Source organism: Macrotis lagotis, chromosome 1 (genome assembly GCF_037893015.1).
Source record: "Macrotis lagotis isolate mMagLag1 chromosome 1, bilby.v1.9.chrom.fasta, whole genome shotgun sequence".
Lineage (NCBI taxonomy): Eukaryota > Metazoa > Chordata > Mammalia > Peramelemorphia > Peramelidae > Macrotis > Macrotis lagotis.
Genome location: NC_133658.1, coordinates 155,272,617 through 155,288,619, shown reverse-complemented (window position 1 = coordinate 155,288,619; position 16,003 = coordinate 155,272,617). Strand labels below are relative to the sequence as shown.

Here is a 16,003-nt window from a genome sequence, read left to right as displayed (position 1 = left end):
TTTTATATAAACAAAAGCAAGCAACCAAGATTAGAAGAAAATTGAAATCTAGAAAACAATTTTTACAGCAAATATCTCTCACAATGATCTCGTTTCTCCAATATATAGTGAACTAAGTCAAATTTATAAGAATATGTCACTTCCTGATTGATAAATGGTCAAAGGATATAAATATATGTGGGAAAACTGGGACACTAATATACTGTTAGTAGAGTTGTGAACTGATCCAAATATTCTGGATTCCAACTATGCCCAAAAAGACTATGAAACTGGGCATACCCTTTGATCCAGAAGTTCCACTACAAGGTCTATATCATAAAGAGATTAAAAGGAAAAAAAAAAGGAAAATGAGTTATTTATGCAAAAATCTTTCTAACAGCTCTTTCATTGTAGTGGCAAAGAACTGGAAATTGAAGGGATGCCCATCAATTGAGTAATGGCTGAATAAGTTGTGGTGTATGACTGTAATGGAATATTATTATGTTATAAGAAACACTGAAAAGGCTTATGTCAGAAAACCTGGAAGGACTTAGATGAACTGATACAGAGGGAACCAGGAGAACACTGGATAGTTTTAAAAGCAATACTGTGAATGACTTAGCTATTCTCAGAAATACAATGATCCAAAACAATTCCAAAGGACTCATGATTAAAAATACTATCTACCTCCAGTGAAAGAAACGGAGTCGGAATTAAGATCAAAGCATACTATTTTTCACTTTCTGTTCTTTTTATGTTTTTTTTCCCCTTTTGGGTCTGTGTATTGAATGTGTATAATACATATCAAATTGCTTAACATCTCAGGGAAGGGAAGATGTGGGGAGAGAGAGGGAAAGAAAATTTGGAACTCAAAAATTTTTAAAAAATGAAACATTAAAAATTGTTTTTATACATAATAGGGAAAAATATAAAAAATATATACTAAGTTTAACAAAATATTAACAAAATTTATACTCTCTCTTGGACTTTTCTTCTATTTGTTTAAAAGAAAAGTTTTATTTATGCTACCTACCCTGCCCTGAAACACCGGGTAGAAGCTTTCCCTTCTAACAAATATGAATTGGCAAGCAAAACAAAGCAACACACTGGTCTTTTCCTGTTCAGTGCCTTTAATCCAAGAATTCTTAGTCTAAGACTTTTTTGTGCAACAGATATTCTGAGAAGTTGGTGAAGCTTAGAGTCTCTTCTCAAATATTGAAAATAAGGATTTCATCACGAATCTTCTGAAATCACTGGGTGTTGCTTTGCTCAAGTTTTGAGGTCTTTTAGAGTTGTTTTCTTTAAAATTATTGTGATTACAATATGAATTGTTGTTCTAGTTGTATTTATTTTACTCTGCTTTAGTTCATAAAAGTTTCTCCATATTTCTGCTTCTAACATTAGAAGTATGCATTTTTCTCATGGAAATTTTTACATTAACTCTTATTTGTATTGTTTTTTTTCCTTGTGTGGAAATGGTTCAACACCTCTGATCTAGCAAATGGAATCCGATATTTTAGGAAATTCTTTATATATTTTGGATAATGTTTTCATCTGTAATGTCTTTCATTTCTTACTATAAAGTTGCTCTCTTCTTTTTGATAAATACATTTATGAATTTTTTAACTTTTGTATTTGAACATATCCATATTTGATGCTATTTTCAAACTTTTTCAATTAAAGTTATCCTACAAACAGGATAGATATGCTATTCCTCATCTAGTTTGCACATTGAGTTTTAAAAAATATTTTTCTTTTTCATGTTGTTACCCCCAGACTCCAATATTTAATGAGTTGTCAATTAATTTATAGAATAAAGGAATGGAACCACAATGGGAATCCCTTTGAATTGGGAGGAGGGAGTAGACCAGTTTAATTTTTTGAATACTTACTAGATAAGACCAAGATGGCAGCAAGCAGGGAGTATTACTAAGTACTAAGTACCAAGTAATACTAAGTAATAATAAGGTATAGAATACAGAGACAAAACATTGCAGGAGGTAAAAGGTATAGAGGCAGATGGCATCAGGATGATACTCATCAGTCAGTGGAGGAAGGTAGGTAGTAAAGGGAAGAGAATAAGAAGACAGAGTCGCTTACAAAATTTTGGACTAGAGTGGGGGCACCTAGGCAGCATGGAGGTAGAAGAATGTTTAGGGGGAGGAGAATGGGGAGGGGTGTCTCATTTTTTGAGGGGGAAGTTTTGCAAGGCAATGGGTTTGAGCGACCTGCCCAAGGTCACATAGCTTGATAATTAAGTGTCTGGGGTTGGATTTGAACTCAGGTCCTCCTGACTCTAGAGTCAGTGCTCCATTCACTGCGCCACTTAGCAGCCCCGAGTATCTCATTTTTGGTAGGGTTTTGGAAGGAGATAAAGTTTTATCTAAACTACCTTGGGATTAGTTCATTAACATCCATATCATCTAAGTTATCAGCAAAGTCTGAGCTTCTGCTGTTCTCACTGCAACTGTCTAGAATTCATCAAAAGCTTGAGGACCATAGACACATAGCAGGACCAAAAGGCCCGACCTAATACAAAGGCTCAGGATATGGCTTTTAGTTAATTTATGAGCCTGTTATGAACCATTATATCCCTTAATTTATAGGAGTATGTGTCTTCTAGGTTTCCCCTTTTCAATCTTATTTCCTGCTACTATTGCTTTATACTGTTACTTTAAACTTACTGTATTAATTAGAAAGAGGGCATGGGGTAGATAGAGGGACTGGAACAAGATAGTTTTAACACACCTGAGTACTTTTACATATCCAGGATTACCCTAGTGTAGGACCATTCTACAGACAAACATCACAATTCCTCACAATTCTGAGATGCCCTTCCCATTTTTTTAGGAACCCTCTATATAAACAACCTAAGTGTGCTATGTCTTCCTCATTTATTTCTGTGCCTTGGAAGTATCATTATACCACCTGCGTTTTTTTTGTATCTGATTGCCATTAAATAAGAAGTCACCTATGTTTCAAATTATTTGTGTTGTTGAAAACAGCTTTTATATAGCTTCTTACATGAACTCAGTTGAGCAGTATTAAATTTCACCTATGAGTCAGGTCCTGTGTACCAAGATACAAAGATAAAAATGAAAGTAGTTCCTTACTATAAGTTTATATTCTCTTAGCAAAGACACAGACATAGACAGACAGACAGAGACAGACACACAGACACACAGACACACAGACACACAGACACACACACACACACAGACATATTCAAAATAAATATAAAGTAATTTAGGAAAGGAGTACTATCAGCTAGGCAATAAGGAAAGACCCTAAGTAGGAAGTGATTGATTGGATTGAACATTAAGAAAAACTTTTTTAAGAGGGAGAGGTAAAAAGAGAATGTGTCATGCCAGAAATGGCAAAAGAGAGTGATGACAGGGAAATTATCATAGGGAATGTACAACTTGCTTAAACACACTATATGGTTTTCTATTTCCCCTTAGGTTATTTGCTATTTTAATTCATCTAAGACAACAGAACATCACCAAGAGATGGATTTTCATGGCAATAGGCAGGTTATTGGGCAGCTTCCTACCTAAATGGAATTCATTCTGAGCTCTTCCTATTCAATTTCAGACCTGGTTCATTTCTCATCTATAAGAACTGTTCTAAATAGATAGAACTGGGGACTAATTCAATGAGTTGTCCATCCAGTTGAATATAAAAATCTATTTTAGGTAGTGATTTTTCATCCACCATGTTTCAATAGTATGGAACGACCAATTTATATATCATTCTTATGACTATTGCTGAGAAGACTTCGTAGTGCTCTTCAATTTGATGAGTGAACTATAAGATCTCTTCCAGTTCCAGATTTTGGATCCTATGTGATTTGCAAATAGGAATTTTTGCAAAACCTATGAATAAGAAATTATTTTATTTAGACATAAAGGAAGTTGTCTATGACACTACCTATACCTACTTTTGCAGCAGTGTCTTTACCTTTGGAAATTGTATATCTCCCTTGATTTCAATATTCAGTGGAGCAATGAATAAAGTTTCTCTGTGATTACATGCCATATAGTCTCATAGCATCTCTCTCCAATTTGAAAGCTGAATTTAATTGTACTATAAAGGCCACATTATAATAGGTTCATTAACTAATACTTTTTTTTGGTATCATTTGTTGCTTGAAATAAATGAAATGAAGCCTGGAGCAAAGAAATTTTTTTTTGTTACAAAGAGATGTTTTGTGATTTGCGGTAAGTGAATTTGAGCTGTCTAATTTTCCATCAGTTCTTCTGGTACCTGGGAAATTATTTCTATCAAAGGAAATCTTAAGTCATAAATGAATTTTGTTGTTAGCATTCTGGCATTCAGCAAGCTTCTATGACTGCACTTTGAATTATGGAAACTTTTTCTATAATGTCAGAAAACAACATGCAGCATATGATTGATTGGTTAACAAACAATACAATACAAATAGATACTTCCTTTTTGAAAGTGATTTAACTTCAGCATTAAGAAGGAATTTTACTTCCTTACCAATGGAAATTTTTGAAGCAAGGAAGTGGCAATAATAGTTTGAAAAAAATATTTTTATTTTGATATTGATAACAAATGTAAATATTGCAGCAAGCTATATTTTCCAACCAAAGGTTTCCCGATGAGATTTAAAATTTATTAATATTGCTCAATTTTCAAAGAAAATAATATTTTGATAATTTCTTAAATATCTTCATATAGTTGAATTTCATTTCTATTTTTAACCATTTCCACATATTTCAAGATTATCACAAGATCATAGGCTTATAGATTTAAAAGCTGAAAGAACCTCAGAGGTTATCAAGTCCAATCTCATTTAATAGATGAAAGAACTGAGATGGAGAAGTTATTGATTGAAATTCTTGTAAGAGATTATTTTCTCTATTAATGACAGGGAAACTACCACACCTAGATTCTAACATCACACCAGCCATCAATATGTTGCACAAGGGAGTTAAGGATGGCACCAAAAAAGTAAAGACATCACAATCATCAAAAAATTCAGCACAGAGTTTAAGCAGAGGAGGAACTACCTATAAATGATAAAGGTTGCCAGATGCTCCTGTTGGTAAATTTATCATGATGATTGCATCAAGTCTTAAAAACGGTCTGTTGAATGAGATCCAAAAATCACACAGAAGAGTTTAATCTATTCAAAAAAGGAAAACTAAGTGAATAAAGAATACCTAATTTTTAGAATAATTTCCCCAACATTATTATTCTTCTGATGATGTTGTACAACATATAATATCATAATCTCTGAAGAATTAAAGCAAGGTGGGTATGAATAGGTCACAGCATACCACAAAAGAATAATTCAATTCAATAATCAGAGAAATGGATGAGAAAAAGGTGTCATAAAACAAAAACAAGGATATCCGATAGCTCATGTATTCCATGTTTATCAACACAATCTTTATGTATATGCTTATGCATTTACATGTCTTATTTATCTGGGTAGACTATAAAGTCTTTGTAGACATAGGCTGTTTTTTCATTTTTATCTTTATATCCCCAATACAATAATTTATATATTGTAGGTACCTACTAAGTATTTGTATTAGAGTGGAAGAAATCCAGAAAAGGGGGTTATAACTGGGGGAGTCTAAGAATTACAAAAAAAAAAATGTTTTTAGGGGAGGCTAGGTGATGCAGTGGATAGAGCACCAGCTTTGGAATCAGGAGTATCTGGGTTCAAATCTGACCTCAGACACTTCATAATTACCTAGCCGTGCAGCCTTGGGCAAGCCACTTAACCCCATTGCCTTGAAAAATTAAAAAAAAATTGTTTTTACAACTCTATTTCAATATAATTGGTGTCCTTTGTAAAACTATGTATCTGATGCATCTAAAAAAAGGGGGTAATAGGCTTCACCAGACTGTCCTACCTCCCCAAACAGTTAAGAACCTCTGATCTAGGGGGATGAGAAGGCAGGATGAAAGGAAATCATAGAACTTAAAATACACACACACACACACACACACACACACACACACACACACACACACACATGGAAGAATGTTGAAAATATCAATTAAAAACAAACTCCTATCTAGAGGAAAACCCCAACATATGAAAAAAACAATCCCTAAATCCTCTCCTCAGTCTGGATTTTCAGGAAGGAATGGACATGAAATAAAGTAAGAAGAAAATTACAATCCATACAACTGGAGGGGCATATTCATCTGGAAAGAACAAAGATCCAATGATAACATTTTTATTGCTATACATCATCATTCACCTACAATTTGAAAATATCACATGGACATACATATCACCTTTTGAAAACACTTACGATCTAATATTAACATTTAAACATAAAATTCTTGTTCAAATACAATAGCCTATAGTATTAACTTAAGGGAAAAGATGGAATCAGAGAGGTGTCAATCAGTATTCCAAACAAGCAATGCTTAGGTCCCAGATGATGGTTTTGGCAGCAAGTGTGAAGAGGAAGGAGGTAAATGCATGACAAATACTATGTAGTTAAAATTATTAGAACTTGGCAGTGGTATATGAGATTGACAGATAAAGAAAATCAACCATCAACCCTAAAACACACACACACACACACACACACACGATTCTGCTACATGGAATTTCAGGGAGTAATGGAAACCTTCTGGTAACTTAAGAAGAAAGTCTGGAGGGAAAGACGGATTTTAAAGTCAATTTGTGCATGATTATCAACATAGTTTTGAGACTGAAGTGAAAGAGTAAGTTCTTCAAATGTTATTTTATGATCACACTGCCCTCCTAAATAAATTGTTTATAAGTATGTGAGTGTGAGAAAGAGAGAGAGACAGAGAAACTGAGAGTGCGCACACCACATGTTAATGGCCTGATGCTCTAAAAACATGTTTTACATAATTGATGGCAATAATTTTTATTATAGGGATAGAGAATTTGAATAAAATCTTATTTATCCTACTTCAATCAAATTTTGATTATAGAATTAATTTCAATTTGTTGTTATATACTTAGTGAAAAATTAAGGGCAGTATTCTTATCCAAATTAAATACTGAACTGAGTTTTTTTCTGAAGGAGGGATGGTTTAATATCTTAACATACCTCATGGTCATCGTTATAAACATTAGATCCTACTGGATAGTATGACAGAAGTAGAAGTTATAAAGTAAAGGTGACTAAACTAGTCCTTGACAACCTGGGGTTCTTCAGAGACTTGAAATATGAAGGGAAAAAATGTCCTTATGAAGTGTAATGATATTGTGATTAAATTAACATAATAACCAAAGATCTAAATGATTACAATGTAGCCACATGAGGGCCCTCTAACCAATCTACAATATACTTTGTTTGCAAAGATGATGGTAAAATACATATTTTGTCCCATTCTCTAAAAGTGGTTTAGGCACCAAGGGAAATTTTTCACAAAAGATTTATATAAACTAGAAATGTTTAAAGTAACAACAGGCTGTTCTTATGGTCTGTTTTAACTCCCAGAAGGCAAAATTTAAAGCCTAACTTGAGTCAATCAGGGGTAGGATCCTGGATAATCCAAGAATATAACTATAAGAGGCTTGTAGAATTTCAGGTACAATGTTCTTCAAAAAGAATTAGAATGAGAAAGGAATGGGAAAGAGGAAATGATGTTAATAATGGTAAGATAGGTTCTTGAAATTTGGAATGCCCAGGGTCTGTCAGGCTCTTGTCACTCCTACTGATCAAAGTGTAGGACAATGAGGAAAGCTAGTCACTTTAACCTCTATGGAATTCATCATTCTCAACTGTAAAATGAGAGGGGTAGACTAGATTAGAGGTGTCAAACTCAGCTCAGCTTTGTGACCTGAACTAGATTAAAACTGGGAATTGCTTAAAGGAATAAATAAAAATACAACACAAGATAGACAATGTTAATTTGCGACTTTCTAAGTCAATATATGGCCTCCAGGAATTCATTTCTATTTGATTTGACACCACTGGACTAGATAACTTTTGAGGTTTCTTCTATCTGTAAATCTGATTCTCATCTGTCACACACACACACACACACACACACACACACTGTTGGCAGCTTGATGACAAAGGGAGAAGCTGCATGGATTTTAAAGAGAAGAGAAAGATTCTTGCTTAGGTTCATGTGACTGGTTTCTAATCGTGTGGGAGGGAAATGTTCAGGTCATAGAAGTTTCTGGAAAGGGAGAAAAAAGAGGGGGTACCTCTCTAGACTAGAAGTAGACTGCAAAAATGACATTCCTGGATCTGGGAGATGCCCTAAAATACAAATACTTTTTTTCTTGTGATGATTATTTGTTAATCAGATAATACTATTATGAAAAAGGAAACATTAACAAGATTGGTATTTGGAAATTGTTACAATTTCTTGAATTTCTATTAGAAATTCCAGGAAAATCTATAATTTTGTACATAATACAGATTAGAAAGTATTTTCTAACTCAAAGTAGACGACTTTTATTTTTTATTTTTTTTCTATCAGATTTGAGAACTAGAACCAGGTTGCCAGGGTTCAAATTTTGCTCCCTAATGTGACCCTGATCCTCTGGCAACTTTCTAGGTCTTTTTTTTTTATTTTATTTATTTAATATTTATTCTCATTTTGTACAAATAATTTTTTTACATTAATAAAATATTCTTGTTTAAGAGTAAACGAAATACCCCCACCTCCTCATAAATATAGACTTGCTTGAGCAATAAAGGGGAGAGAGAAAAACATTAAAATAAAAAAAAATAATAGTAATAATTGTAGGTATGGCCAGGTGGAGCAATGGACGGAGCACCAGCCCTGGAGCCGTGAACACCCGAGCCCACATCCCGCCCCATACACTCAACTATCACTCAGCCGTGTTACATGCAAGCCACCCGAACCCCACTGCCCTGCAAAAAAAAAAAAAAAAAAGAAAAAAAAAAGAAAAGGACCCAAAATAAAATAAAATAATAGTAGGGGTGGCTGGGTGGCAGACAGAGCATTGGCCCCTGAGCCAGGAGCACCCAGGTCCAAATCCAGCCTCAGACACCCAACAATCACCCCGCCTATGCAGCCCCAGGCAGGCCACCCAGCCCCACCTGCCCTGCACCCCCCCCCCCCAATAATAACAACAAAAAATGTGCTTGAGTTTTTGTTCCAACACCAACAACTCTGTCATGGGTGGATCACATTCTTTATGGTAAGTCCATGGCAAAAGTTTCTTCCATATTTTTCCAATGCTGCCTTTGCTGATTGCAACTCCCTCCTTTCGTATTTCTCCACTGCCATGTACTATATTTTTCTCTCTCCCTTCACTCTGACTCTGCTGTAGGGTAGCTGAGTGGCGTAGCGGACAGATCCCCGGCTCTAGGGCCAAGAGGCCCCGAGCCCCCACAGCACCCCTTAGTCCCAGCATCCACCTGGCCCTATGGTCCTGGACAGGCCATCCAATCCCAGCCCCTTGCAAGAAATAGAAAAGAAAATGTGTTATATCTGACCACTCTCCCCCAATGGTCCATCCTCTCCTCCTTCATTCACATCCCCACCCCATCCCCCTGTCACCCCCCCCTCTCCTTCTTACTCCAGATGTCTCTACCCCATTGAGTATATATGCTGTTTCCTCTCCTAGCCACCTCTGATGACAGCAAAGATTCCCTCATTCCCCCTTGCCTCCCTCCCTCCCTTCCATATCATTGCAATAGCTCATTGTAATAAAGAAAAATCTTATTATATGAAATATTTTGGCCTATTCCCCTCTCCTTTTTCTTTCTCCCATTGCATTTCCCTTTTTTCTATTCACTCCATTTTTACATCATATTTTATCTTCAAATTCAGCTGTCACTTGTGCTTCATCTATAAAAGCTCCTTCTACCTGCTCTGTTAATTGAGAAGGTTCATATGAGTATTATCAGTGTCATTTTTCTATACAGGAATACATGCAGTTCATCATCATTAAGTCCCTCATATTTTCCCCTTCTCCTCCAATCTCTATGCTTCACCTGAGTCCTGTATTTGAAGATCAAACCTTCTGTTCAGCTCTGGCCATTCCAACAGGAACATTTGAAATTCCCCTGGTTCACTGAAAGTCCATCTTCTTCCCTGGAAGAGAACATCCATTTTTGCTGGGTAGTTGATTCTTGGCTGCATTCTAAGCTCTTTCATCTTCCGGTATATTATATTCCAAGCCCTAGGAGCTTCCAATGTAGTTGCTGCTAAGTCCTGTGTGATCCTGACTGCAGCTCCACAATATTTGAACTGTGTCCTTCTGGCTGCTTGTAATTGTTTCCCTTTGACTTGGGAGTTCTGAAACTTGGCTATAATATTCCTAGGGGTTGGATTTTGGGGATCTCTTTTTCGGAGGGATCGGTGGATTCTCCCCATTTCTATTTTGCCCTCTGCTTCTAGAATATCAGGGCAATTTTCCTGTAGTAATTCTTTGAAAATGATGTCAAGGCTCTTTTCCTGATCATGACTTTCAGGTATTCCAATAATTTTTAAATTATCCTTCCTAAGTCTGTTCTCCATATCAGTTGCTTTTTAATGAGATATTTCACATTTTCTTCTAATTTTTCATTTTTTGGGTTTTGAAGTATTGATTCCTGATTTCTGGTAAATTCATCAATCTCCCTGAATTCTATTCTTTGTCTGAAGGATTTGTTCTCCTCAGAGAGTTTTCTTATCTCTTTATCCATCTGGCCAATTTTGCTTTTTAAAGCATTCTTCTCCTCAATAACTTTTTTTTTTTTGCAAGGCAAATGGGGTTAAGTGGCTTGCCCAAGGCCACATGGCTAGATAATTATTAAGTGTCTGAGACCAGATTTGAACCCAGATACTCCGGACTCCAGGGCCGGTGCTTTATCCACTATGCCACCTAGCCGCCCCACTTAATAACTTTTTGAACTGTTTTATCCATTTGACCTAAGCTGGTTTTTAGCATGCTATTTTCTTCAGCATTTTTTTGGATTTCCTTGACTAAGCTACTGACTTCATTTTCATGTTTTTCCTGCATCTCTCTCCTTTCTTTTCCCAGTTTTTCTTCTAATTCCCTCATTTGATTTTCAAAGTCTTTTTTGAGCTCTGTCATAGCCTGAGCCCAATTTCTGTTTTTCTTGGAGTCTTTAGATGCAGGAGCTTGTGCTTCCTCATCTTTAGACTGAGTATTTTGATCCTTCTTGGGCTCATTTGCAAAATATTTCTCAGTGGTCTTCCTCTTGTTTCTTTGTTCATTTTCCCAGCCTAAACCTGTTTTTTTGGGGTGCTTTCTGCACTTTTGGGACACTCCCACAAGGATCTCATTGTGTGAGGCTCTGTCCTTTCTCCTGGTCTGTGAATGACCATATGAGCCCCCCTCTGCCACAGGACTGAGGTGGGGGGGGGGCCCTGCTGTTCTATGGAGGGGCCTAGACTGCAATCAGGATCTGAATGTGTTCAGAACCCCAGAGTCCTTGTTCCAGGGACAGAGGACAGAGCTCTGCAGTCTCTCTTCACTCCCCTCCCTAGGTTCAATGGGCTCATGCCCTGGGGGCTCCTGCTTATGGGCTCATGCCCTGGGGGCTCCTGCTTATGGGCTCTGTCTGCTTCAATTTCCTGGATCTGGGCTGTGCTTCACATGCTTGCTCTGGCAGAGGTCCCCTGCTGTTCCTCCAATTTGTGTCTGGTGCTCCCAGGGGTGCAACTCAGGAGACTCCCCTGCTGCTGTGAGCCGTGGCTCCCAGCGCCCTGGGCCTGCCTCCAGGAGGCTCAAGTCCTTTCGCTCTGGTGGGCCACCCCTCTGGCTGGTCGCCCCTCCAACCCTGGGGAGCAGAGCCTTTCTGCTCTTTTCCAGGTTACCTTGAGTAGGAGAACTGCCTCACTGGGTCCCTCTGTGGGTTCTGTCTCTCGAAAGTTTAGTTAGAGTCCTTAGCTTATGAGTTTTATGAGAGAGCATCTAAGACAGGATCTTTTCTTGTGGCCATCTTGGCCCTGCCCCTCAGTAGACCACTTTTAAATGAAACATTAGATAAGGTCACAGGAAAGCTGTTGAGAATTCTCAAAAGTAACCCAGAATTGGTTTCTATCTCTTCTTATAGAGGACTTTCTATTTAATATTCATTTCTTCTCATCAATACTATCCATAATCATTTATTAAATGCTTACTCTCTGTGATAGGTACTTTGCTAAGTGAGAGAGAATCAAAGAAAAATGAAAAAAGAATTTCCTGACCTCAGAGACCAGAAGCACGTTAATGAGGGAGATAACATGTATATAATATAAGATACACACAGTAAAAATGGATTTCAAAGTAGAAGGGCAGGAGTTAAACCGTAGCTCTGTTTTAACACCTGTATGACTTTGGGTCATTTAAACTCTCTGTATTTCCTTTAACTAATTCTGCCTGACCTGATAGTCACTGAAATTCCTGCATTTCAGTTTTCTTAATTATACAAAATGAAGAAAGTCTGACTGATTGGTCCAGCTCCAAATGTATGATTACATAAGCCTATGAAAATTCTATCCTACAACATATTTGAGAAGAAGCCATTCATCTACTTGAGGTGGAATACAATATGTCCTACATCCCAAGGCATACCTCTTCCATTTTGTTTTAATTCTTAATTCCTAGGGTTCAGATGAATTTATAGGAGGGGGCAGTTTGCTGAACTAGGAGTCAGGAAAAACCTGGATTCAATAACTGAAGTATGGGTCTATTAGCGAGTGAATTAACTTCTGATCCTCAGTTTATTCAAACTAAAATAGGGTTAATATTGATAAGTATCTACATCTCAGAGTTATTGCAAGGCTCAAACAAGACACTATGCTTTGTTAACTTAATGTCACTTATTAGTTATTATAATTATAAAACTTACTATTATCAGATATGGTTCAAAAATCCTCTAGGCTACCAATATCTTTTTGAATTATCATTGTTATCTAATGTATTAGAAATTCCTCTCAGCTTTATATTATTTCCGAAATTGATAAGGATGCCAGCTATGCCCTGAACCAAGGCAATATCTATTAAAAAAAAAAAGAACAATGGATATATATATATTATTCAAGAGACCTCCTTCCAAACTGACAATGGAATTGTTAATGACCACTCTGCTGTACAACTAATTCTGAATCCACCTAATCTTATGACTGTGCAACCCACAACACTCTTATCTCTCACAGGAATAATTTGACACTTTACCAAATGCTTTGCTAAAATTAGGTGAACTCTATTCAATACAACATTTATTAAGTAGCTGTCTAGTTCTAAGATAGTCCCTTAATTCACTAGTCTAATAACAGTGTAAAAATACTAATGAAGTTTCTCTTGCACCAATTTTTTTGCTTAAAAAGATTACTGTGGGGCAGCTAGGTGGCACAGTGGATAGAGCACTGACTCTGGCTGGACTCTGGAGTCCCTGAGTTGAAATCTGACTTCAGACACTTAATAATTACCTAGCTGTGTGACCTTGGGCAAGTCACTTAACCTCACTGCCTTGCCAAACTACCCCCCCCAAAGATTACTGAAATTTGTTCTTTGTACACAACAAATATGAAAATACTTACAAAGTATATTTGATTTTAAACAGTAAATTTACTAAAAAAAAAAGAGGGGGAATATCACTTAACTATGACAGGATGGTACTAACTCTGATTAGAGTTTTGCCTTTCCACATTTGTAGTCATTTACACTGTTTTCATGGTATCCTCCTTTCTTTTTCTTTACTGTGTATCTCTTCTTACATTTTTTTCCTCATATTACTCTGAAGTCTTCATATTCATCATTAATTACAGCATGAGTCCATTTTATTCACATATCATTTGTTCAGACATTTTCCAATTGCTGAATACAGATTTATTTTCAATTTTATCACAAATAGTGCTGATACGAAATTTCTGCACTATAGTTCCTTTCTTCCAATTAATAACTTCCTCGAGATACAGTCCATGGAGTATAATCTTTAGGTTTGAACAATTTGACACTTTCTTCTTAATTCCAAAATTATTTTCCCTGGTGTTTTAACCAATTCACAACTCTTCTGCAGTAAATAATAAGGCTTGCCTTGCCCAAAGTCCCTACAAGTTTTCCCATCTTTGCTAGCTTGAAGATTTTGAAATGATATTTTAGGGCTTCATGCTATTTTTTTTGTAAGCACTGCTTCCTTATCTAGATGTTCCCTTGCCATTTCTGCAATAATCTGCTCTTGAATATTGGAGTCAAAGTCAAATAACACTAAAGTGGGGGTCCCAGACTATAGTCTCATCTATTTTTTTCATTTTTCATATTGAGGTTACTAGATGATTTTTTAAGTTTTTTTCTATATCTATATCCAGTATTATTCTATTCTCTTAACATAACAATGAAGACATTATAGCTGATCTTTCTAGGACAAATGGAGAACATAATAGCAATAGATCCAAGGACTTCATTAGTCTTTTTGTCACACTGGGGATGCTTGTAGGCATAGTATAAAAGTTTAGAAAAGCTAAGTTTTCATTGATGACAAACCCAAGAAACAGGTTTCTCCATAGGCAAAAAATTCAAAATTCAATACCATTATCTAAATTTAAAGCCTTGCTAGTATTTTTGAAGATTATAATGAATATAATTTTGAATATTTCATGTACAAATGAATAAATATGTTATTTCTGCACTATAGACCAAATGAAATATTAAAATTATGAAAAAAATTATAAAATTTATAATTCATGATTGTAAGTGAGTGGAATATTCCTAATAAAACCATTTCAGGGTTAATATTCCTAGTGAAGTCCTCTCAGGGTTAAGAAATATTAAAGAAAGAACAAACTATTTTTCTTAATCTATTTCTAGAAGAAAGCCCCTTGCATCCCAAACAGGTGACTCACTCTCCTAACTTTTGATAAGATTACTTTTCCCGACTGCTAGAAGGATGGTAGACTTTTTCCCATGAGGAAAAATCCTGCATTCCAAAGAAGCTCATAAGACTCCTCTTGTTTGATGATAAGTAGACTGTTCCTAGACCTTGCATTCCAAGACAAGTTATATTACTTCAATAAGATAGTTATAATCCTGGAGGTTATTCTCACCATCTGGATGATGAGGTAATAGTTCATGAAAACCTTTCATTCTTTTCTTTGTTGCTGGGGTAGATTTTCACAGGTAGAATGTAACTTTGAAGACTAACCAATGAGTTGACAGAGAGGGACAATAGGGAGAAGGGGATTGAGTCAGGCCATATAATCTTGCTGGACTGTCAATTCAGGGCAGCTCTTTGATGTTCACTACCTTTATGAAACTTGGAGTATGTCCTTTTCTCGAGAAAAGCCATAATAAACTTTTTTTTTTCCTCAGAGGAATCTCCATATTTTTTAAGTGGACTTTGATCCCACACATAAGGAATTCCAAGTATAAAAACTTTCTATAGTAATCCTCTTTAATTTAGAAAGTTGCCTGCAATTTGAGATTCAGTAACCTGATCATAGTCACACATGGAATAAGTGAGAAGCTGGATATGGGGGCCATCTTTTACTGATTGGTGACAATTCACTAAACATATAGGGGTATGAGGACTAAAGACTCACCACCCTGCCCTCTTATCTTCCTTCCATGTCACCAGGTTCATATCTTTTCAAACCTTGCTGAGAATAGCAAGCAAATCAAAGATACCATTACCAGAAAGGGCATATCACTTGATTGCCCCCAAAACAACATTTATCATCTTGGAGAAGGCACAAACTGAAAAAACCCTCCTGGGGCACCAATGCCCTACATAAAAGGCTTTTTCCTATTGGAATACAAGCTTCTTGAGGGAAAGGGCTTTCTTGTCTTTTGTATTTTCAATCCCAGGACTTAGCAAAGTGCCTTGGCACAAATGCATTAAGTGTACTTTTTCATTAATTTAATGATTAATTCCCAAGTCCATCCCATGCTACTTCCCTGCTTGTTTACATAATGACAATAACAACAACAATTATGACTACTAACATTTATACAAAGTTCACTATTCGAGGCACCATGCTAAGAGCTTTGAAAATAACTCATTTGTTCCTCTCAACAATTCTGGGAAGAGCTTACTATCATCCTCATTTTTATAGTTGAAGAAATTGAGTTAAACAAAAA

At 36.1% G+C, this 16,003-nt stretch overlaps 1 protein-coding gene across 4 annotated transcripts in view; it reads right to left on the bottom strand.

Annotated features, from left to right (window-relative positions):
• The window catches only part of INTS9 (integrator complex subunit 9), a 123,439-nt gene that overhangs the window by 97,287 nt on the left and 10,149 nt on the right, over window positions 1-16,003 (bottom strand). The window contains exon 2 of one of the 4 annotated variants that reach the window (XM_074209190.1): window positions 9,930-10,029. The exons of the other annotated variants lie outside the window; for them this stretch is intronic. The gene's annotated coding sequence lies outside the window, so the exon portion shown is untranslated. The remainder of the gene's footprint in view (window positions 1-9,929; window positions 10,030-16,003) is intronic. 4 annotated transcript variants of the gene reach the window in all.